The following is a 25,336-nucleotide window of genomic DNA, read 5'->3' as shown; positions in this document are numbered from 1 at the left end:
GAAACAAGCTAAGAAGCAACAGTATCAACAATTATCGGCCATCGATCAAGGAACTACAACAACAAATCTGGAAGCAGTGGGAGGAGCTAAACCTAAGGTTAAACAGGCCGTGCAGGAAGCTCTAAAAATGCTTCAATCAACCAAAGATGACAACTAAGATTTTAACATGGAATGTCAACGGACTGAACTCTCCACAGAAGAGGAAGAAAATATTTCATTATCTCAAACAGTTTAAGAACGATGTAATTTGTTTGCAAGAAACTCATATCAAGTCAACTGATCAAAAATATTTGATTAACTCAAAACTTGGTCAACATTTTGTAGCTTCTGCTATGGAAAAGAAGAATGGTATAGTTGTATACTTAAGAAAAGACATGAAAGCTGAATTAATAGAAGCAGATCCCTTCGGAAGATATATTGCTTTAGACTTAATCTTAGAAGGGAAAAAGACATTACTTTTGGGAATTTATGCTCCCAATCAACAGCAAGATAGATTCTATAGAAATCTTCATGCTAAATTAGTACAGTGGGACTATAGTTCCTGTATACTATTGGGTGACTGGAATGGAGTGATAGACACTAAGAGAGATAAGAAGATTTCCCGCCTAAATACCAAGATGCGAGCAAAGTTACCCAAATCCTTCTTTGACATTATGGATGATTTTGAATTGAGAGATATCTGGCGAGAAAGAAATGCAGAGGAATATGACTTCACTTTCTTCTCGGACAGGCATCAATCCCTTTCAAGGATTGATTTTATTCTAACTACTAATGATTTGCTTTCTAGGGTCAAGAAAACAAAGATTGCAGCTAGAGTCCTTTCGGACCATAACCCAGTTTGGATGGAGTTGGGAAGGGTAGTGCAGGCAAGAAGGTTTTGGAGACTGAATGAAAATTTATTTAGATATGAAAACTATATTAATGATTGTAAAAAATTACTATCTGAATATTTTGTTTTGAATATGAATAAGGGTACATCTATGGAATTTGTATGGGATGCAAGCAAAGCGTATATGAGAGGAGTTTTGATGAATATAAATAAAACACATAGAAATAAGCAAGGGTTAAAACGAACAGAACTGGAAGAGGAAATTAAGAGAAAAGAGCTGGAGTTAACAAGGAAACCAGACGATACAAAGGTTAAGGAAACTATTAACATATTAAAATCTCAATTTGACATGTTGATCTCTGACCAGGTAGCTACTAATTTATTATATGCAAAACACAATACTTTTTGTAATGCAAACAAACCTGGCAGATGGTTAGCTTATCAGATTAGGAAAAAAAGGAAAACTCGAAATATATCTAAAATGATTTACAGAGGGAAGGAGGTGTTCCAACAGGAAGAGATTCAAAAGGCTTTCTGGGAATTTTTTACAGAACTGTATAAAGGGGATAAAATTAATGGTTTAGACATAGACAAATATTTAGACAAGGAGAAAATACCTTCAGTTAGAGAAGAACACAGGCAAAAATTGAATCAACCAATAACCTCGGGGGAAATCCTGCAGGTAATTAAGCAATTAAAGCCAGGGAAAGCACCAGGTACAGATGGCTTGACAGCGGTTTACTATAAAAACTTACAGTTAGAAATGGTAGAACCTCTTAGAGAATTATTTAATATGATTCAAACGGAAGGTAAAGTCCCTCCATCTTGGAAGACAGCGTTTATATCTTTGATACCCAAAGAAGATCAAGATACTACTCAACCCAAAAATTATAGACCCATTTCATTACTGAATGTAGATTATAAAATTTTTACTAAAATATTAGCAAATAGGTTAATGTTGGTCATTCAACAATTGATACATACGGACCAAACAGGTTTTATACAAGGGAGACAGATGAAAAGTAATGTCAGATTAATTATTAATGCATTAGAATATTTGGGAAAGAACAACCAGATCCCTGCTGCGTTTATATTTTTGGATGCTGAGAAGGCCTTTGATCGAGTTAACTGGCAATTTCTGTTGAAGATATTGCAAAAAATGCAGATAGGAGATAATTTTTTACAGTCAATTAAAGCAATATACCAACAGCAAACAGCACAAATCATAGTCAATGGAAGTTTAACAGACTCTATTCAAATTGGAAAAGGTACAAGACAGGGTTGTCCTTTGTCCCCATTATTGTTTATTATAACTTTGGAAGTATTGTTGAATAAAATACGGGGCTTGGATGGTTTAAAAGGGATCAAGATTAGGCAGCAAGAATATAGAGTCCGCGCTTTTGCGGATGATTTGGTCATAATATTGGAACAACCGCAGGAATCCAGTATGGTTTTAATGAATACGATTAATCAATATGGTCAAGTGTCTGGCTTTAAAATAAACTTAGGAAAAACCAAAACATTAGCTATAAATATGAATATTAAACAAAAGGAAGAATTAGGAGTGATGCTAGGATGTGAGGTAGTTAAAAAAGTCAAATATCTTGGAGTTAACATTTTAACTTCAAATGGGAAGTTATATAAGCATAATTATGAACCACTTTGGCATAGCATACAGACAGAGATGAAAAAATGGGAGAAATTGCACTTATCTTTGCTGGGCAGGATAGCGGCAGTGAAAATGAACATTTTACCAAAATTTTTATTTCTTTTCCAAATGTTACCTATACTTAAAAAAGATGCGAACCTTTTAGAATGGCAGAAGGGTATCAACAAATTTGTGTGGGCAGGAAAGAAGCCGAGGGTAAAGATGAAAATAATGCAAGATGTACGTGAGAGAGGAGGACTGAAACTACCTAATTTAAAACTATATTATGATGCAGTGGTATTATCTGTAATTAGTGATTGGATTCATTTAACCAATGATAGAATATTGAACATTGAGGGACACGATCTGGTATTTGGTTGGCACGCTTACCTGTTATTCAACAAAAAACTGGATAAGAACTTTAAAAGTCATATTTTAAGAAATGCTTTATTGCGGGTTTGGAAGAAATACCAATATAAATTAAATGACAAGATACCCATGTGGGCAATTCCTAGACATGCAATTGAAAATATGAATACAGCACAAAAACAGGACAGATTTACTTACAGACAGCTTCTTACCTCGGAAAGGGGGGTATTACAATTAAAATCTTTAGAGGTATTAAAAGAGGAGAAGGTAATTCAAACATGGTTCCAGTATGGGCAATTACAGGCTAGGTGGAAAATAGATCAAAAAATTGGTTTTATTCAAGTTGAGGATAATCTGTTTAAACAAATAAGAGATCAAAGCTTAATGCATATAAAGAGGATATATAATGTATTAATACAGATGGATTCGGAAACAGAATTAGTTAAAGATTGTATGATAAAATGGGCTCAAAATATTGAGGAACCAATAATGTTGGATACATGGGAAAGAATCTGGGTAAGAAATGTGAAATTTACACAAGCTCAAAATCTGAGAGAAAATTTTTACAAGATGTTCTATAGATGGCATTTAGATCCTAAAAAGTTGGCTTCTATGTATCCGAATGTACAGCCTAAATGTTGGAGATGTGGTTCTCTCGATGCTACATATTATCATATATGGTGGACCTGCCAAAAGGTTAAAGCATTTTGGATAAAAATATGGTGGGTCATGCAAAATGTTTTTAAAAGAAGGATAAAGTTTAGTCCTCAGTTATTTTTACTAGGTATATGTACTGACTTTACAGTGGTAGAGACCAATTTGACTCTGCACCTGATAACTGCAGCAAGACTGTTGGTGGCGCAATATTGGAAGAAGGAAGACTTGCCTACAATTCAAGAATGGACATTGAAAGTAACAAACTTAGCTGAAATGGCTAAAATATCGGCATATCTCAAAGATCATTCAAATGAGAGATATAAACGAGACTGGAAAAAATGGATTGACTATATACAAAATAAATACGGGACTAAGAAATTCCAGTTAGCCTATGCTTAAGATCAGAAATGATTTAAATTGTTTAAAGTTAGTTCAGTAAGAAGAAGCTAAGGTCAATCTAGAATGTTATTAATTTCTTTATTTCTTTTTTCTCAATAGATTTTAGACTGTGTTAGTTAAAATTCTATACCGTGTACGGGTTCTGGGAAGTCGGGGGGGGGGGAAGGAGGAGGGGGGGTGGGGGGGTGGAGGGAGGGAGGGGTATACACACAAAAAAAATTGTACTTCAATGTTTTAATGATTGACAAATGATGACATATTTGTGTTTTTTTTTAAAGAAAAATAAAAAAAAAAAAGTTAAAAAAAAAAAAAAAAAGAATCTTATAGATAGGGGACATATACATTTCAATCCATCCATATGCTAAACTTTTGCAAGGATGCCACATAAATTTTCTTCCTCTTATTTGCATGGACAGTCTGAATCCTTTATCCAAAGTAAGCACAAGAGAAATATTTTGCCTATGATAGAAACTTCCCTTCTCCATAATAAACAAGAATAGACAGACTAACAAGTCGCTGGCTGTTTTAGCGCGCCCTCTGCTGGTCTGGGGAGCTCCTGCTGCCCTTGATGTCCTCAGGTTGTTCTGGCACCTGGGAAGGGCAAGTGAAGGCTACATCCATATTGAAAAATGAACAATGTGCATCTTTGCAGAATGCTGAGATGAGGCTTTTCTGAGCAAGCGAAGACTAGATGCAGTTCTTCAATGCAGCTGTTTTTTTTAAAACTAAAAACTTTTCATATCTTTGAAATTAGTAATTGTAAATTAATAGAGTACAAAGAATAAAAATTTAAACATTTAAAACATCAAGGCGGTTCATCAGCTACTACATTTCAATGCAATAATGCACAGAATGTACATTGATAAGCCATGGTCTCATTGCTAACACACTACCCGCTATTGTGTTTGCACAAAACATTGCCATACTAGACACTAACATCTCTAAACTGCACATTTTTTCCCACAGGGCTACTTACATTGAACACGGGGATTGGTCCCTACCTCTAAGTGTTATTCCTTCTCCTTTTCATAGGCAGCTCACAGATTGTCACTAAGAATCAGCCAAGAGCTGATTTTTGTAGGGAAATATACTTGTTTGAATTGTGGCGACAGAAGAGATGAAGAATCAGAGGTTGGGCGGGGGGGATGCAGAAAAAGGGAATTTGGGAAATTAACTGTCCCTGCAGCTTCAAACCAGTTTCGACGGTGTGAATGATGTAATGATTTAGCACACATGATAAGCAAGGTAGAAGACTAGAGAACTGCATAGAACTCGGGGATCTAATACAATGGATTTACGATTAGCAGTCTGTGGCTATGTATCTGGTAGGACAGTGATGGCTAATCTTGTCCAGACCGAGTACATGCAGGTGCAAATGCGAGCTTGTGCGCCCGAACCCCCAAAATGCAATGCATGCCCCCATGCATTCACAGGCGCCCCACGCATGCAACCCCACCCACATATGGGCCCCCACACACGCCCCCCCCACGCATGTGCAGCAGAGACCCAACAACCAGTTGGCCAGCGGGAGGCGTGCGCGCATGTGCGGCGGAGGTGAACTGGGGCAACAGCTCGCATGCCCACAGAGATGGTGCTGCGTGCCATCTGTGGCACACGTGCCATAGGTTCGCCATCACAGTAGTAGGAGAATACTACGAATATTGACAAACGTCAGAATCACAGTGTGCAAAATTACGATACAGTACTTGATGGGACAAAATGAAAGTTCTTTCTCTTTTTTGTTAGTTTGTCTGTTTCAACTTAAAAAAGGACAATGTTGCACAATGTTGTGAAGTACTAAGCTGTAGGAATCACATCCACCTTAGCAGGAGAAGACAGTATTAATGGCAGGAAAAAGAGGGACATTTTTTTTTGTTTAAATGGAAACAAGGAAAATAATGTGGCTCAACCAATTTTGAAAATCACTGATAGTGTTTTTTTAAAGAAACTAAAAAAATGAATGCATCGCTCAGCTATTTCCAGTAATGTCTGTTCCGTTTGACATTCAATTATCATTGTTGACGTCTTCTGCACTTTTGTTCATGAAATATCATTGATTAGATGACGAACAATTATTTTAACAATGGTTATTTTAACAATGGGCTCTTTGATTTTTCCACACCTCAAAGAGATCAGTTCTACCTGTGTAAATATTTGGTTCTGTCTCTGTCATTACTGAGTAAATAATCAGATCCTGTGATTTCCTATTCCTCAGATTAGTACATTTCCAGCTTGGTCATACTCTAAATATGTAGACTTCATTTCCTCAAATTTCCAAGCTAGTATGATCTATACCTGACATTGAAGTTCATACATCTAGAGTCTCTAGGCTGGGGTGATGTAATAAATACTTTAAAATTTTAATCTGCCGTGATGATGATGATCTGTTAAATTTGTATGCTGCCTAACTTCCAAAAGCTCTGGAGTGGCTCACAACGATGAAGTGAAGAAATGACAATAAAATCAATAAAGATCACAAGCACAACAGATAGAATGAACCTTGGGCCCTATCTAACAAAATGAAATTCAGTGTAGAGAAAAGTAAAGTCTTACACTTAGGCAAGAAAAACCAAATGTACCCATATAGACTGGGTGAAACCAGACTTAATAGCAGTGACTGTGAGGGGGATCTTGGAGTCTTAGTGGACAACCAATTAAATATGAGCCAGTAGTGTGTGGCGGCAGCCATAAAAGCCAATGCAATCCTAAATTGCACTAACAGAGGGATTCAATCAAGATCAAGTGAGGTACTAAAACTACTCTATAAAGCCTTAGTAAGACCACACCTAGAATGCTGCATCCAGTTTTGAACACCACACTATAAAAAAGATGTTGAGATTCTAGAAAGAGTGCAGAGAAGAGCAACCAGGATGATTAGGGGACTGGAGACTCAAACATATGAAGAATGGTTGTAGGAACTGGGCACGGCTAGTCTAGTGAAGAGAAGGACCAGGGGAGACATGATAGCAGGGTTCCAATATTTGAGGGGCTGCCACAGAGAGGAAGGGGGTCAAGCTATTTTCTAAGGCACCTGAAGGCCAGACAAGGAACAATGGATGGAAACCGATCAAAGGGAGATTCAACCTGGAAATAAACATAACTTTTTCTGACAGTGAGAGCAATCAACCAATGAAACAGCTTGCCTTCAGAAGTTGTAGGAGCGTCATCACTGGAAGCTTTCAACCAGACTGGACAACCATTTGTCAAAAATGATGTAGAGTCTCCTACTTGGGGGAGGGGGGTCGGACTAGATGAGCTACAAGGTCCCTTCCAACTCTGTTATTCTGTTCTGTTCTAAGATAGTGCCTGTCTGTCTGTCGGTCTTCTATCTATCAGGTTATCTGTATTATTTTATTGCTTTTAACTTTGTAAAGCCCCAGTGTTGCCTTCTGTCACACAGTAAACAAATGTAATCCATATGTAGTGGTGGGTGAGCCTTGCAGTATTTTTATGCCATGTATCATATGGTGTGTGCTTGAGGGAAAGGACCACCGAGAAAGCAGAAGGACCATAGAAAGAGGGTCAATTCAAAACATTCTGAGCAACAGTAGACTGTTCTTGCTTTTAATGGGATAAGTCTTAGGTTCATGCCCCAGACAAGCCCTCCTGAAGATGATTGTTGTTGTTAGTCGCAAAGTCATGTCCAACCCATCGCAACCTCACGGACAATGCTCCTCCAGGCATTCCTGTCCTCTTACTATCCTTTGGAATCAATTTAAGCTCACACCTACTGCTTCGGTGATTCCATCCAGCCACCTCATTCTCTGTTGTCCCCGTCTTCTTTCCCCCTCAATTTTTCCCAGCATTAGGCTCTTCTCCAGTGAATCCTTCCTTCTCATTAGATGGCCAAAGTATTTGAGTTTCCTCTTCAGGATCTGGCCTTCTAAAAAGCAGTCAGGGTTGATCTCCTCTAGGACTGTCCAGTTTGATCACCTTGCAGTCCAAGGGACTCGCAGGAGTCTTCTCTAGCATCAGAGCGCAAAGGCCTCAATTTTTTGGCACTCGGCCTTTCTTATTGTCCAACTTTCACAGCCATCCATTGCAACTGGGAAAACCATAGCCTTGACTATACACACTTTTGTTGCCAGGATGATGTCTCTGCTGTTTAGATTTGCCATGGCTAGAAGAAAATTAGGGCGATTCTATACATTGAGGGCATAGCATATCATGTAACAATTCTATCTTCTAGCCCCAATATTTTCATTAAAGGATTCTCCAATAGCAGGGTAGAAGATGGCTGTATTTTTTGAGAACTGGTCTAATCTGAGAAGCCACCACTGATGTTCACAAAAATCTTGATGATAAGCCATCCCTCTTTAGAGAGCCATTCTTCATTGCCTGCTCTGAAAACCCATTTAAAGATTCCAGCGTAACTTAATGGACAATTGGAAATGTATGAACATTTTTGTGGTATTCTTCCCCTTTGTACCTATAAAAAGAGATCTGTTTTCAGCGTTGCTCAAAAAGAAGATAAATCATTTATTGGCTGGAAAGGGCCTTTGTTGATTAGATTTCTCCAAATAATTTTAGACTGGAACTTCACATTGATTTTAGGAAATCTGTACACTTTATCTTAGCCTCAACAGAAAGCACTTTGCAAGTATTTCGTCTATCACGAACTGGTAGTAAATTGGTTAGGAACCCGCACTGGACAAGACACACATTTTTGAAGCCTCTTCTAAGTCAAGATTATAATTTAAATTTGTATGCCCCTTTTGCAATAATTGATAAAATGCATCCATGGTAGGATCTTGCAAGGGACATATTGGGGACAAGGGGAAGAAAAGATCTTTTTTCCAAGATTTCGATGGACTCTTAAATAAAGCTAGAGACTACTATACTACTACAGAGGGTACTAAACCACTATAGCTCTTATAGAAAAGTGTCCTTGGAAATTTCTCCAGGCCAATCAAGCAGGACTATATTTTTTTGAGGGGAGGGAGTGTAAAAATGGTAAGATGTTGACCATGCAATCAAAAGTCCCCCTTTTTGTACACACACACACACACACACACACACACACACACACAGTGGCCCAGTGGCTAAAGCGCTGAGCTTAATGACCAGAAAGTCGGCAGTTCAGCGGTTTGAATCCATAGTGCCGCATAACGGGATGAGCTCCCATTACTTGTCCCAGCTTCTGCCAACCTAGCAGTTTGAAAGCAGGTAAAAAATGCAAGTAAAAAAATAGGCACCAACTTTGATGGGAAGAAAACAGCATTCTGTGCATCTTTGGCATTGAGTTATGCCAGTCACATGACCACAGAGACATCTTCGGACAGCGCTGGCTCTTCGGCTTTGAAACAGAGATGAGCACCGCCCCCTAGAGCCGGAAACGACTATCACGCATGTGAGGGGGAACCTTTACCTTTTATACACACATACATACATACACGTAAAAAGAGAGGAAACATTATTGGTCACTCAGTTGTGGTGGCCATCTTAACTTTTAGGGACACCTCCCCCTCCCACAGATGCTTGTCATCAGGACTTTGGAACTTGATATTGTCTCCCCTGCTTTGCAAAGTAATTTGGAAGATGCCAACTCTTTGTTTCTCTTCTTAATTGCAGGAAAATAGACCCTGTTATGTGAAGTCTCAGAAGGTGTAGGTGGTACAGCTCCCTGGAGAGGAGATGCTTATGGGACACTCAGGTAAGGTGCTGATCTTCGGATTAGAAGGGCTGTTCATGTTGTAGGCATCTGGCCTACTTCCTCAAGGATCGAAGTATTAGTTTATTGCCTGTTTGTTTTTGCTAGCTTTATTCTCCAGCAGGGTAAAGCCACTTCCTTGATGGGGAATTGGTGGTGGGAAGTGATGGAAACATTGGGGGTCATAAGAAGGTCCCATTGGGGCCTTGCATCAGGAACATGTTCTCACTTCAGAAATGAAGAGGAGCAGCAAATGCTTCCATAGTCTATGGCAGTGTTTCTCCACCTTGGCAACTTTAAGCTGCCTAGACTGCAACTCCCAGAATTCCCCAGGCAGCTCTGAATTCTGGGAGTTGAAGTCCATACAGCTTAAAATTGTCAAGGTGGAGAAACACTGATCTATGGCAAGCTTTGGATTTGGACATTGGCTCTCCCTCCACAAGCTGTCATTTGTGGCTTGCGAGAGGAGGAGTTTCTCATCTTTCAACAAAATGGGACTGTGTGATTTGTTGGACACGATAAAGGATCCTGATTTCTAGGTAACAATAGAGGAATGGAAAGAAATGAGAGTAAAAGCCTGCAGTTCATCATAGCTCATAAACGTAATAAGAACCTTTGGCTAAGTTTCACTTACTTGAGCAAAAGAAGGGTGCTTGATGCTCTTTGATCTTGGCTGTTTTCTTGCAGATGTTGCATTACCCAAACTAAATAGCAATAAACCCAGTGGTGAAATTCACTTTTTTTTAAAACTACTGTTTCTGATGGCGTGGCTTGATGGGCATGGCAGTATAGTATAAGTCTTTATTACGGTCAAAGACCAGCAATACACATTACTTTTTACAATATATTAAAAAAAGTACTGACATTAAAATATATTTAAAAAGTATTGACATTAAAAGTGAATAATAACATACATGTTCTCAAACTGTTCGGGTTACTCGCTGGTTTACATGGGTGAAAAGGCGTTAAGTATGGGAGTAGATACAATGGTCCAGAAATTGTTAGAGATATGTCCAAATAATTGGTACAAGATGACAATTATAATTCTGTAACCAAATTATTTTCTTATGGACATTGCAGCAACACAGAATTTTGCCACTCCGTACGTGGTAGCCGGGTTTGTGTCCTGGAGGAGAAAGCCTACGTAAAAATTGTCTGCCCTCCCTGGCAATCTCTCTAATAAAGGGAGAATATAAGCAGACCTATAAACTCTGTATAGCTTACAGTATAATAGAACATGTGACATATCTTCAACTTCTCCTTTACCGCATATACAAACGCGTTCGGCTATAGGTGTTCTCTTATACCTGCCCTGGAGGAGTGCTGAAGGAAGAATGTTAAATCTGGCTCTGAAGAAAGCTATTCTTTGTTTTGGGAAGATCAGGTCATTTAGATATCTTGCCGATTCCCACACACCCTGTTTGATTCTGTCCCTACTCTGGAGAGGCAACCTATTTAGTTCTTCTTGGAACTCCATGTCCTTCATTCTATTGATTACTACTTGCTTTGCTTGGTCAGAGCCTAGGGACATTAAGAATACCAGTGAGAGCCCATAAGAGCCCAGCTTGTGATCAATTGCCTGTTTCCAGGAGGAGGGGAAGTTGTCAGTCAACACTAGTGGGGACAGTCCCTCTGGAAAGAAATGCATTTTAAGCCAATGAATGATCATCATCTTCCAGGCTCTTACCTGAATTTGAGGCATGTGGGCTTGGCAGGGGAAAGATACTGCAAAATCTCCATTCCCTCCCAACTCCTGGGGGAAGGATATTGCAAAATCTCCATTCCCACCACACTCTGGGGCCAGCCAGAGATGATATTTGCTGGTTCTCCAAACAACGCAGAATTTCCACCACCAGTTCTCCAGAACCCATCAGAATCTGCTGAACACCCCTTAGACTTATATTACTCTGCACAGTGCTTTTACAGCCCACTCTAAGCAGTTTACAACAACAACAATCTGGGTCCTCCTTTTACCCACCAAGGATGAAAAAGCTGACTCAACCTTCAGCCAGCCAGGATCAAACTGCTGGCAGTCGGGAGAATTAGCCTGCAATACTGCATTCTAACCACTGCATCACCATGGCTCTTAACTATCACCTCTGCATTGTTTGGGTAATGAAACATTTGCAAGGAGCTGAAGAAGCTTCTCGGATGAGAAATGAAACGTCTTCAAGGAAAAACAAAACTCCAATTGCCTTTTGAAAAAGGCACTTTTGGGTTTGCAAGAAACCAACCAAGGTCAGAGAGCACCAAGGACCCTTCAGTTCATCCCTGAGCTACAAATATTCTCCTTGATCATTGACTTGAGTCGAAGCCTTGAGTGAGTTTCAGGGTGATCCTTAGGTTTCCACTTAGGATCCTTTCCCGGAACTGGATCTGCTAAGTTAGTGGTTGTACTCTGATGTGCTTGTGATTGTCGGTCGGTGGAGGTGCACAAATTCTGCCTGATTGCCTTTGTTCAGTGTGTGAGTGGTGGTCCTGAGAGTTGTTTGCAACGTTATCTGCAGAGTTGAACCACAACATTCTTGTTGCAAGTTAAAAGTAGCCTTTGATACCAGTGGTGAAATTCAAAATGTTTCCCTACCAGTTCTGTGGCTTTGTGGGCGTGGCTTTGTGGGGGAGGTCATGTGGCTGGGTGGACGGTGCCAACTTTTTTTTTTTTTACTTTTTTAGCAGACTACTGAACCAGTAGTTTAAAAAAAATGCTAAAAAATAGTTTAAATAAAAGTTCCGGCAATCACGCAGCAGAGATGTTGCCCAGCTGATCATCGGAACTTTTAAAAACTTTTTCAAGCATTTGTTACTTCCAGTTCTGGCGAATAGGTAATAAAAATGCTTTAAAAAGTAAAAATAAAAAGATCCAACGATCACGCATCACAGCTGATCGTCACACAGCTGATCGTCGGAACTATTTAAAACTTTTTTTTTAGCATTTTTTACTACCGATTTGGGTGAACCGGCCCGAACCGGTAGCATTTCACCCCTGTTTGATACTGGAAAAAAGCTACTTTGCAGAAGGCAGAATTCTTCCCCAGGCTGTTTGCTGTGCCTTCTACTCCTTGATCTGTTCAAGGGGAGATTGCTAAGACTTCCAACCTGTATGCGAATCTCCTCTTTGGCTCCTCTGCTATGCGCGCAAATTGGTTGATGAGCTTCAGAGCTTTCTTGAAGCAAACGCTTGCGGTCGGAGATGATAGAAGCGATTGATTCCCGCCAGGCTCTGTGAAGTGGCCTCTGATTGTCCAGAGAGAAAGCTTTAATGCCTGGCTGATGTTTACCTGCTGTTTGTCTTTTTTCCCTGCTGTTCTACTCATTTATTTTGCTCTCGGTTGAAAGGGGAAAAAAAAGAGAGAAAAAGAAAGTATCCTGTAGATCAAAACTGTTGATTTCTAGGATAAAAGACCAATTGACTGAAATCTGAATAGATGCAATTGTTGGAAATGAAGGGAGAGTAAAATCTGATCCAATGGTCGAAACCGGCTGTGCTCTCCCACTCCCAGATAATATGATCTACCTCCACATTTCTCTGCAAGAGAATAAGATAAAGACAGGGGAGAGTCCCCTTCTTTGCTTAATACCGTTATGGAGAGCAGGAGTGGTATTGACTTACCTTCCCTACTGATTTGCAAATGTGAGCGCGCACTCAGCCTTCTTTGCGCATGCACTCAGTCTCCCGCGCATGCGCTTTTGGTGAGAAAAAGGGCCTAAATGGCATGCCAAGGTAGGTGGGCAGGTTGCCAATCATGATCACTTGAATGCAAAATGCTTTTGTCGTCGTAAAATAGAAGCTGCTGACCAGCACCTGAATTGTGATCCCTTGCTCACAAAGATGGAGCAGCAGTCATAACTCTGAGTCGTAAGCAATGGTGGGATTCAGCCAGTTCACACCTCTTTGGGAGAACCGGTTGTTAACTTTCCAAGCAGTTCAGAGAAGCGGTTGTTGGAAGAAATCTCCTTTTAGTTTTTTCCACTTTTACAGGGCTAATCCTGTAAGGAAGGCAGGAAGGAAACATTCTGGTGTTGCTTCTAGCCTAATCTTGATTGCCCTGCTTACAGAAACTGCCTCTCCGGTTAATCCTTATTACATTGTAACAACTAAGGCGAAGCGCCCATCAACCTGAGTGACCTTGAGTTGGCCACGCCCATCCGGTCACATGACCACCGAGCCCTGCCTACCCAGCTGGCCATTAGGGCAAAGAACCGGTTGTTCAATTATTTGAATCCAACCACTGGTCGTAAGTCACTTTTTTCAGTGTCGTTGTAACATGGAACCGCCGTTAAACGAATGATCGTAAGCCAGGGATTACCTGAATTTAAGTTTAATTTTAACTTATTAATTTAAAATTAATTAATTAATTAATTAAACTTATTTAATAGACGAGGTGGAGAGTCAGAGAGAGAGAGGTGTCCTTTTTCATGAACATTATTTTAGTGATCGCAAGGCGACCCCTGCGATCATTTGGGAATATTCTTTTTATCAGTCCTTTTATTTGCTTTGATACCTCCACGTTGTTCTTGGTAACAATATGACGTAACCCACATGCTTTGACAAGTTACTACTATCCCAAAGTGGTATTTTTCCACTACGTGGGCTCCAGAATACATGTTATAATTGGTTCCAGACCTACATGCCAGGACTTGAGTTAGTATCGTCAGCTGCCACTGATGGGAGTCAGAGCCACAAATAGAATAAGTTGCTGAGCTGTGTGCTTCTTTTATGCAGTAGCCTTGTGCAAGCTGATGCTCAGTTGACAAACACCTGGAATTTGACCCTGGGGAGGCTGCGACAGTCGTCAGTGTGAAAAACATTTGTAAGTCACTTTTTCCAGTGCCGTTGTAATTTTGAACCAGTGGTAGGATTCAGCTAGTTCGCACCTATTCGGGAGAACTGGTTGTTAACTTTCTAAGCAGTTCAGAGAACCAGTTGTTGGAAGAAATTTCCTTTTGGTTTTTTTCCACTTTACAGGGCTAATCCTGTAAGGAAGCCAGGAAGGAAACATTCTGGTGTTGTTTCTAGCCTAATCTTTATTGCCCTGCTTACAGAAACTGCCTCTCTGGTTAACCCTTATTACCATTGTAACAACTAAGGCGAATCGCCCATCGACCTGAGTGACATTGACTTGGCCATGCCCACATGATCACATGACCACTGAGCCCCACCTACCCAGCTGGTCATTAAGGCAGAGAACTGGTTGGTAAATTATTTGAATCCCACCATTGCTTTGAACAGTCACTAAATGAACTGTTGTAAGTCAAGAACTACCTGTAATTCTGTCAGATCAGCCACAGGCAAATTTTCCAGGCCTGGGTTACAGTCACCATATATGTTTTGCTTTTCGGTGCATTAGCAGTAAACCAAAATGAAAACTTAACTTGGTCGAAATATGGCTGAGATGGCCAAATCATGTTGGTGATCTTCCCGCAAAATCTTGTGAGATTGGCGGTCTTGTAAGAGGTGGGCCAGAAGGAGCTTCATCACTGGAAGCTTTCAAGAAGAGACTGGACTGCCATCTATCAGAAATGGTGTAGGGTCTCCTGCTTAAGTAGAGGGGTGGACTAGATGACCTACAAGGTCCCTTGCAGTCCTCTGGTCGGTAGCACTCTTTGTGAGAGTTGCTGAGGCCACTTGGAGGTTTATCTGTATAATAGAAATCCTTCCATCCTCCATTATTTGGTCAAAACTGAAGCAGCTCCTGGGATGAAAAGTGAAACGCCTTCAAGGAAGAACAAAGAAAGTCCAGTTGCCTCTTGAAAAAGCACCTTTGAGGTCTGCTTACACCAGTGGTGGGTTTCAAAAAAATTTCGAACCTACTCTGTGGGTGTGGCCTCCTTTGTGGGACTGGCTTGCTGGCCCTGTGACCTAGTGGGAGTGTCTTGCCGTCCATGTGTTTTCTTTCTCTCTCCCTCTCTCTCTCTCCTTCCTTTTGTCTCTCTGTCCCTTTTTCCTTTTTTTCTTTCATCTCTCTCTCACTTTTTCTTTATTTCTTTATTTCTTTCTTCCTTTCTTTCTCTTTCTCTTTCTGTGTGAGTGTGTGTGTGTGTGTGTCAGTGGTGGGTTTCAAAAAATTTTGGAACCTCTTCTGTAGGTGTGGCCTGCTTTCTGGGTCCACTGGTGGAACCTCTTCTAACCGGTTCGGTAGATTTGACGAACCGGTTCTACCGAACTGGTGCAAACTGGTAGGAACCCACCTCTGGCTTACACCGAAGGAAACCACCGCATTTTACAGACTATAAGATGCACCTTTCCCCGCCCTAAAAGAGCATGGAAATGTTGGTGCGTCTTATACACCGAATACAGCCCCCCCCCCGCATCCCATTTTTGCAGAAAACGCTCCGTTTTTCACAAAAAGGGAGGCTTTTTTTGCCTCCCCTCAGCCCCCAGCAGCCCTCTGCAGGCTTCAGCAAGGCTGGGGCAAGGCAAAAACGGGGGCATTTTTGCCTTGCCCCATCCCTGCTGAAGCCTGCAGATGGCTGCTGGGGGCTGAGGGAAGGCAACTCCTTTTTTTTCCTTACTTACCTCTTCGAAATCTTAGTGCGTCTTGTAGTCCAAAAAATATTGTAAGTAATGTTTTCACCCTGCAATATTTTCCACCCACGTCATCTTCTTAAGGGGGGGGGGGGGAAGGTATGAAGAATTCCATGGGGTCTTAAGATTGAAGATAGAATCATCAAATGCAATTATTTCCAGGTTACCGAGACAGTTAACGGGGCACATTCAGGAAACACCACATTGCTGATAATTGAACCAGTTTGATGGAGAGATCATCACCTGCAAAGCAGGGGCTCCCAATTAAATCTAGAATAAAGGTAGAATAAGCAAGAATGAGTGTAATCACCATCTGTGGGTGTTCAGAAATATACCGGCCTTGATAAAGAGGTCTGGTTCAGCCATCTTGTTTTGTTTTTATTTTAAACATCCGTTCCTGGGCCTGGCTTACCCTTCTTCCACTTAAAAAGCTCTTCAGAAGACTTCTTCTAATCAAGCATTTGTTAAATTAGTGACACGTCGTGAGGTTTATCAGGTCGCTCATGAATTTTCTTCACAGATTGGCTTCATGAGGAAAAAAAAGAGTTATGGATAGCTCCTTGAAGGAAGAATAGAACACCCTAAAACACTTTATTTAAAAAATAATAATCTTTGCTGATATATAAAGTCACTGGGTTCTTTTATAAGTGGTAACCATTGCTTGTTAAAGTATGTTGAATGTTTGATGTATCAGCTTGGAGAATATAGTTTATTCTGGCAAAATCGATCACACTTACTTTAAATATTTCTTTTACATACCGCATAAATGGAGATCTAGACTACTGAACTCTCAAATAGCAATAGCAATAACACTTAAACTTATATACCGCTTCATAGTGCCTTTACAGTCCTCTCTAAGCGGTTTTACAGAGTCAGCCTCTTGCCGCCAACAATGTGGGTCCTTATTTTACCTACCTCGGAAGGATGGAAGGCTGAGTCAATCTTGTGCCTGGTAAGATTCGAACTGCCAAATTGCAGGCAGCCGGCAGTCAGCAGATGTAGCCTGCAGTACTGCACTCTAACCACTGCGCCACCGAGGCTCAAAATGTAGAATTTCCTCTCTTTATTTATTAACCACTTATCACCAATTTTAAGACCCTTTGTGGTTTAACAGTAATGAAAAATGTAAAAAAATATATATATCCAGAGTTCCAAATACATAGTTATACGATAGTTGTTAAAAGCATAATCAAGTCATCTCTTCTAGGCACCGCGATGTTTTCAATAATTTCTGCTCTCAGCCAAAACTGTTTCTCTATGATGTTTTTCACTAAAGTCCACTAAAATTTCACAAAAACGTTATTTAGACTATATATCTCCCATACTCCATATAATCCTCCCCACTCTCATTTTCCCACAATAGAGAATGTGACAGGCCTTAAGGCCCAATGCAAAAGATGGCTTCCAAGCCATTTCTCCTATCCCCTTCAGGTGATGAGCTGTCGGCTACTCTTGGGTTTTTTTTTTTTTTTTTGTCACATTTTCTGGAACGAAACCCAATGCCTCAGTGCAAAACAGAAAACGCCTTTATTCCAACTAAGTAGACTAGAGATTTGGAACTACAGTAAAGTGGCATTATATCTACACGCATTTCTTTTGAAGAGCCAAGGTGGCGCAGTGGTTAAATGCAGCACTGCAGGCTGACTGCTAGATCAGCAGTTCAGCGGTTCAAATCTCACCGGCTCAGGGTTGACTCAGCCTTCCATCCTTCCGAGGTGGGTAAAATGAGGACCCGGATTGTTGTTGGGGGCAATATGCTGACTCTGTAAACCGCTTAGAGAGGCCTGAAAGGCCTATGAAGCGGTATATAAGTCTACTGTTATTGCTATTATTGCTATTATATTCTTTTGTGTGTAGATAAAATACAATTTTGAACAGTCTTGGGGCTTGCAAGACAGAATGGTTTGGGATTTTTTGTGTTTTTTTCCCCCTTCACAAGATTCTTGGAAAAGGGATCAGCGTAAGATGTGTGAACATCTCCCTCTTATTTCGCACCGCATATCTGCAAAATATATGTATTATCAAGAGGAGAGAAGAAATACGTACACACAAAACTCTCTTACCTGCCTTGAGCCTGTTTCAATCCTTCAGTCGTTCATTGTTGTCAGGTGTCATCACGAGCAACATTCTGCAATCTGATGTGATGGCTGTCATCTTGAGAAACGCACTAATGCTAACGGAAGATGATTCCTGGCAGGAGATTTGTGTGTCGTCCCCCCCCCCTTCCCCAAGCCTTGCCGTTTCTCTACAAAATCCCCGAATCAAATTAGACAACGCCATTGTTGTGTGTCTGGCAAACCAAAATATGTGTGTTCTAAAGCCAGATTGCTAATGAGCACTCTTCCCGTGTGTGTGTGTGTGTGTGTGTGTGTACCTGAAAATTTTTCTGTCAATATCTGCCAAAAGGAGATTCCACATTTGGTTTATGGGAGCAGGCTTTGAGTGTTCTATAGGATGGTCAATTTAGATTTTAGATTTTATTCAGTTTGTATGCCGCCCTATTCCCGAGAGACTCAGGGCAGCTAACAATCAGAAAGGGGAAGGGGGGGTACAAAATAAAAATAAAAAGACAAACAGTTTAAAACACACAACTGTCGTAACCTCAGCTGGGGCTGAAAGATTTAACTGCCCCAGGCCTGCCGGAACAGCCAGGTCTTAGTAGCTTTGCGGAAAGCCGGAAGGGTGGTAAGGGTCCGGATCTCAACAGGGAGATCGTTCCAGAGGGCCGGAGCAGCCACAGAGAAGGCCCTCCCCCGAGGAGTTGCCAGCCGGCAGATGGAATTTGGAGAGGGCCTAATCTGTGGGATCTGATAGGTCTTTGGGAGGTAATCGGCAGGAGGCGGTCTCTCAAGTACCCAGGTCCGATACCATGAAGGTCCATAAAAGTAACGACTAGCACCTTGAAGCGTGTCCGGAGACCAATAGGCAGCCAGTGCAGCTCACAGAGGATAGGTGTAACGTGGGTGTACCGAGGTGCACCCACGATCGCTCGTGCGGCTGCATTCTGGACAAGCTGGAGTCTCCGAATACTCTTCAAGGGCAGCCCCATGTAGAGGAGTCCAGATAATCAATGGCAGAATAACAGAGTTGGAAGCGACCTCAGAGTTCTTCTAGTCTGACCTCCCTGCTCAAGCAGGAGACCCTAGATCTGGGATGGCAAACTTATGGCACCCGTGCCAGAGGTGGCACACAAAGTCCTCTCTGTGGGCACGCGCGTGTTGTCACCCCAGCTCAGCCAGCTGGTTGTCGGGTTACCGACGCATGCATGCATGCTGGCCAGCTGGTTGTTGAGTTTCTGACATGTGCATGTGCACCAGCCAGCTGGTCATCGGGTTTCTGAGGCGTGCCTGTGCACCGGCCAGCTGGTTGTTGGGTTTTTGGCACTCTGGCGCACGTGTGTCTTCCGGTTTGGGCACTTTGTGTCTAAAAGGTTCATCATCACGGCCCTACACCATGTCAGAGAAATGGCTGTCCAATTTTTTCTTTAAAATCTCCAGTGTTTGAGCACCTCACAACTTCTGGAGGCAAAGTGGCACAACTACATAACGAAACCACTCAAGCATTGTATTTGCATCCCTCTATAGCTCCACTTTTGATTGAAAGCTTACTCTTGACTATTTTAGAAGTCTTTTTTTTTTTCATTTGGGTCTTCATCTGGCAATATTCCCATTTTGTCCCATGAATGAGGCTGAATAATGGCCTTGAAAAAAGACCCTGCAGTTATGCTAAACACACAACAATGGCATCACAGCATTCTGGAATCAGTGAACCTAGGAGGGTAATAGTTTCCCTATCCCTAATTTCCAAGTTCTTTGAGCCTTTAGGGCAGGAGATGGAAAACAATGTGTGATAAGAGTGGTTTGGGAATTTTCTGGAAGCAAATCTTCTAAAATAGGAAGTAGTTGGGGGTGCTCTAGATCAGTGGTTCTCAACCTGTGGGTCGGGACCCCTTTGGGGGGTCGAATGACCCTTTCACAGGGGTCGCCTAAGACCATCGGAAAACATATATTTTCGATGGTCTTAGGAACCGAGACACCAATTTTATGGTTGGGGGCAGAGGTGGGTTCCTACCAGTTCGCACCTATTCGGTAGAACCGGTTTGTCAAATCTACCGAACCGGTTAGAAGAGGTTCCACCAGGGGACCCGAAAAGCAGGCCACACCTACAGAAGAGGTTCCAAAAAATTTTGAAACCCACCACTGGTCCTTGGATATGATTATTCTACACTATCATGCTCATATTTATAAAACTCAGTGCCTCTGTGAAAGGCAAGGATGATTACTGCATTTGTGGTGCAATCAGAACATTGCGTGTGTTGAAGTTGTTTTAACGCAAACCAATGATGCCTTTTAAAAAACAAGTTTACATCATATTCTTATGCATGCCAGTGCTGTGTGTGAGGTAATTTAAGGTGGTTCTGACAAGTGTCGTCGGCATCTTCATATCCAGTCACTCCCATCGGGTCACATTGGCAACAAGCCACTCCCACAAAGGAGGCCACACCCACAGAGTAGGTTCGAACAATTTTTGAAAACCACCACTAGTTGGGGGTCACCACAACATGAGGAACTGTATTAAAGGGTTGCGGCATTGGGAAGGTTGAGGACCACTGCTCTAGATCTTGTTTAGCCACAGTTGGTTTGATTTTTTGTTTGTTTGTTTGTTGGAAAACATACACGCTGAGAATATTTTAAAAGTTTCTGGGTGGATTACAATGAATGCCACTCCTGTAGGTGTACTCTGAAATTAGTATCCATAGCATTGCTAAGAGTTGAGGTGGTGCAGTGGTTAGAGTGCAGTACTACAGGTGACTTCAGCTGACCTCTAGCTGTAGTTTGGCAGTTTGAGTCTCAGCAGCTCAAAGTTGACTCAGTCTTCCATCCTTCCGAGGTGGGTAAAATGAGGACCCAGATTGTTGGGGGCAATAGGCCTGACTCTGTAAACCGCTTAGAGAGAGCTGTGAAGCGGTATATAAATCTAAGTGCTATTGCTATTGCAACCTGCAACAGAAACATTATAAATTCTAAGGTATATGTGGGAGAAAATCTTGTTTCATCTCCCTGAAAATAGTGTTTACCCTTGTCTTCTTTTTAACTGCTAGCTTCCCCTGTGCACCAAGTTTGATTTGCTTTTTAACATGAAATTGTAGGATGAATGGATGGATGGATGAGAGAGAAATGATAGGTGATTAATGAGAGAGACAATAGATAGAGATAACTATATAGATAATGATACATTTCAGTTCATGATCAGAAACCTTTTCTAAAAATGCAAGCACAACAACAAACAAAAGGCATGAAAGAAGTGGTAAATTTTAAATACATAAGCAGAATCTCAAGGTGATAATTTAAGAGCTGACAAGCTGATGCAATGAGGGGAATGAGTCTGCAGGGTCTTTGGCTGTTATCCCTTTAAGAGCCTTTGTAAGAAGAGGAGGCCCTGCTGGCGTGTTGGTTGGTTCATCAAGTTTCTTCCCTGCTGTAATTGCTGTTTGTTTAGATACTGCTTGTAGAAAGTGTATGTATAGTATTCCTATATTCCTATTGTAGAAAAAGACCACTATTTGATACAAACCACTGTTGGCTGTAGTTGCTCCTGGACTAATTCATGTGAGAGGCTTGTGCACGCTCTGACACAGAATTGAAATTAAACTGGTACCAATGATAGGATCTCTACCATTCCTGAAACAAGCGTCTGTATTTATTTGAATCGCGTTATCTTTCTCTACATTTAAGCTTGCTAAAATGCCGAGGTTTTTTTTTTAGAGTTTTTTTAAAAAACGGCCTCTGCCTTAAGTGTTTCCTTTTCCTTCCTCTTTTTTTTTTTAGCACACTTAGCTGCACTCAGTAGTACAATTGAATCTGTGTGGCACTAACAACACATGAAGAAATTTCTTTCCATAACCTGTCAGTTTGAATTTATACTACAATGCTGGCTTAATCTTATTCAGACTCCTTTTTTAAAAAAAATAATCAGATATTTCTCTTTCTTTTAATCTTTTAAGTTCTAGATGATATATATCTAGAACTTAAAAGATTAAAAATAACTTAAAAGGCCTAATAATAATCTACAATTTTGATCACGAGAACGTTGTGATTGATCCTTTGGCTTTTGCTGAGCTATCAGCACTTTGTCCTTAAAACATGATGGCATTTTGCATTACCGGTACCTTTTTGTGTTATGGTTAGGCTTCTCTCTATATTAAGCTACACGGATAGACAAATATTTTCTATTCAGCCGTGACTGAGGGCAAAGTTGCACAGCGAGAGGTATAGGTAGACTTCATTATACAATCTTGATAACAGTCTCATTGCTGACTGGTGTAAATTCTTGGAATCGCTATCTTGGCAAACATTTGCTTCCTTTCTTGAATTTGTCCTTTAAATCACATTTTTTATATATATAGTCCGTTCCTATTTTGCTATTTTGGGGGTGTGAGAGAAGGAACTATATGAGAAACTGCACATTCATTCATTAGAAATTTCATTTGGTAACTTTCCTAAGAGTGGCTTACATTCATATTCATTCATTCATTCATTCATTCATTCATTCATTCATTCATTCATTCATTCATTCTCCCTCCCTCCCTCCCTCCCTCTCTCTTCCTCTCTCCCTCCCTCCCTCTCTCTTCCTCCCTCCCTCTCTCTTCCTCTCTCCCTCCCTCCCTCTCTCTTCCTCTCTCCTCTATGCAATATTGTCATTCTCTCTCTTTCTCTCTTTGTCATCTATGCAATATTGTCATTCTCTCTTGCTCTTTCTCTTTCTCGCTCTTTCTCAGTCTCTCTCTCTGTCTCTCTCTCCTCTCACTTTCTCTCTGTGTGTCTCTGTCTCTCTCTCTGTTTCTCTCTGTTTCTCTCTGTCTCTCTCTGTCTCTCTCTGTCATGGGAATTAAAAATATGTGGAGACTGAAATCAATTATTTGTAAAATATTGGATTGTGTATCTTCTGAAATTAGAGAATACAAGCTGTGTTCTTCTTTTTAAAATAATGTCTTTGCACGAGTCTTCAAGATAAATATTCTGAGCCTATTGGCTTACAATTGGACTTTAATATCAGTCTTGGAAATTCTTGACATGAACTTGCAGAGGATTTTCATCACATTAGCCTTCAGATGACGCTCTTAACAAGCACGATTAGGAATGTGTGTGTGTTTTTCCCCACTTTGTTTTCTATGCCAGTGCCACTGATAGGCACTCACGTCATAGAAGTATATATGGACTGCATTTTCTTTAAAAAGTTTCTATTGTTGCTGCTGCTGAGTTGGTATTTGAGTCAAACCTGCCTTACAAAATGGGGAAACTAGTGATTATTTCTGGTCTTTCCCATTAGAATGGGAGGGTGAATACAATCAATTTCTAGAGGGTTTGGCGAGGATCTAAAGACATATGGGGAAGATCACACACTAAGTCTTGAGCTGATTAAACTGTATAAATTGATAACAGTATAAATACAAATGGATTCATAACTTTCCCCCTTAAAATAAGAAAAGGACCAAACAAGTGGAAAAATCAGGGATAGCAATCATCAAAGAAAGATTAAATTAGTCTGACGATTGCATCTGTGATTCATCCAGACATAAATGATCAATTAGCTCCTGGAATGAAATGGAAAGTATTGATAAATATTTTAGAAGCCGCAGTAGAGAAGCATAATCCTGCTTATCGCATTTTATCTGCAGCCTCGATCAAGCTACAAGAAAAGGCTTTTATGTTATTTAAATGATTGCCTGGCATTCTGAATATTAGGTGGCCTCTTATAGGTTGGGAAGGGCTTGGCAGAGAGCCAAGGGAAGAATGGATAATGTGTTTGCTTTTCCATCTCCACATACAGAGATTAGAGGTTTTATACCTTTGGCCCTACCCAGCCTCAGTTCATCAGATACCATCTAATAGCTCACACCACTATTCAATGTATATTGAAATGATTGTCAAGGACAAGAAGAAAATGGTGTGTGTGTGTGTGTGTGTGTGTGTGTGCGCGCGTGTACATATATTTTTCTGTTTACATGATACAGACAGACAGATGGTATGTAGGTAGGTAGATAATTAGATAGATTTTATTTTTTCTATATTATTGTTTTATCCTGTCTTTTATTATTTTTCTTTATAAACAATTCAAGTTGGCCAACATATCTCATGCCCCCTTTTCCTCCTATTTTCCTCACAACAACAGTCCTGTGAGATGAGTTGGGATGAGACTGGCTAAGGCTCATCCTACCTTTGTCGGATCTTGGGTGAGGACATTTGCCTATGAATAGACCTAGCTATCTCTTTATCTCTTAGGTGCTGACATCTGCTGTGGCCTATTGATGAGGGTGGGGGCTATTAAGAGTGAGTCTGCTTCCTGCCTTAAAAAAAACATGTTTCTCCATTTCTCACCCTGGGAAATATAATATTCTGCCTTTTCAATATTTCCTAGAATATTTCATTTTTCTAGGAGAGGGGTGGGTGCTAACCAGTGGTGGGATTCAAATAATTTAACAACCAGTTCTCTGCCCTAATGACCATCTGGGTAGGCGGAGCTCGGTGGTCATGTGACTGGGTGGGTATGCCCAACTCAAGGTCACTCACGTCGATGAGCGCTTCACCTTAGCTGTTACAATGTAGTAAGGGTTAACCGGAGAGGCAGTTTCTGTAAGCAGAACAATAAAGATTAGGCTAGAAATAACACCAGAATGTTTTCTTCCTGGCTTCCTTACAGGATTAGCCCTGTAAAGTGGGGGGAGGGGGACAAAATGAGATTTCTTCCAACAACCTCCGAACTGCTTAGAAAGTTAACAACCGGTTCTCCCAAATAGGTGCGAACTGGCTGAATCCCACCACTGGTGCTAACTTCCTACAGTGCAAAATGGCAATGGTGATATGCCATGAAACCATCAACATCAGTGGCCCATGGTCCATTTTCAGGATGGATTTTAAAGCTGCAAAACAAAGCTAAGGAGCGTGTCCTGTTGCAAGTAGAAATCATATTAAGACAAATAGCTTCTTTGGAATTTGCTCCCGAAGGAAGTTCACCAAACCCCACTTCTGCTTTTATGAGGCCAACTGGAAGGATTTTTTTTTTTTTAATTTGCATGGTTTCAATGATTTCCTGTTGTCTTTTTGGCCAGCGTCGTCATCCTGAACGTATTTCTCTCCGTTGTTGAGGCTTTGAGCAACCCTCAGCCAGAGATTCAGCTGAATGTTGGGCTAATAAGACGGAGGAAAACTGAAATATTTTAACCAGCATCATGACAGTGTTTGCAAGCTGCCTACTTAA

The 25,336-nt window shown here is 40.9% G+C and overlaps 1 protein-coding gene across 7 annotated transcripts in view; it reads left to right on the top strand.

The window, feature by feature from the left end:
• ZMIZ1 (zinc finger MIZ-type containing 1) overlaps nucleotides 1-25,336 on the top strand; it is a 466,283-nt gene that overhangs the window by 205,924 nt on the left and 235,023 nt on the right. For all 7 annotated transcript variants that reach the window (XM_087702241.1, XM_087702237.1, XM_087702240.1 and 4 more), the window contains one exon: nucleotides 9,474-9,555. The gene's annotated coding sequence lies outside the window, so the exon portion shown is untranslated. The remainder of the gene's footprint in view (nucleotides 1-9,473; nucleotides 9,556-25,336) is intronic.

The sequence above is a fragment of the Thamnophis sirtalis genome, unplaced genomic scaffold, assembly GCF_051295495.1.
Source record: "Thamnophis sirtalis isolate CommonGarterSnake01/CBP01778 unplaced genomic scaffold, rThaSir2_p1.2 scaffold_15, whole genome shotgun sequence".
Classification (NCBI taxonomy): Eukaryota; Metazoa; Chordata; class Lepidosauria; order Squamata; family Natricidae; genus Thamnophis; species Thamnophis sirtalis.
Note: the sequence above shows the minus strand (reverse complement) of the source record. Positions and strands in the feature narration are given on the sequence as shown.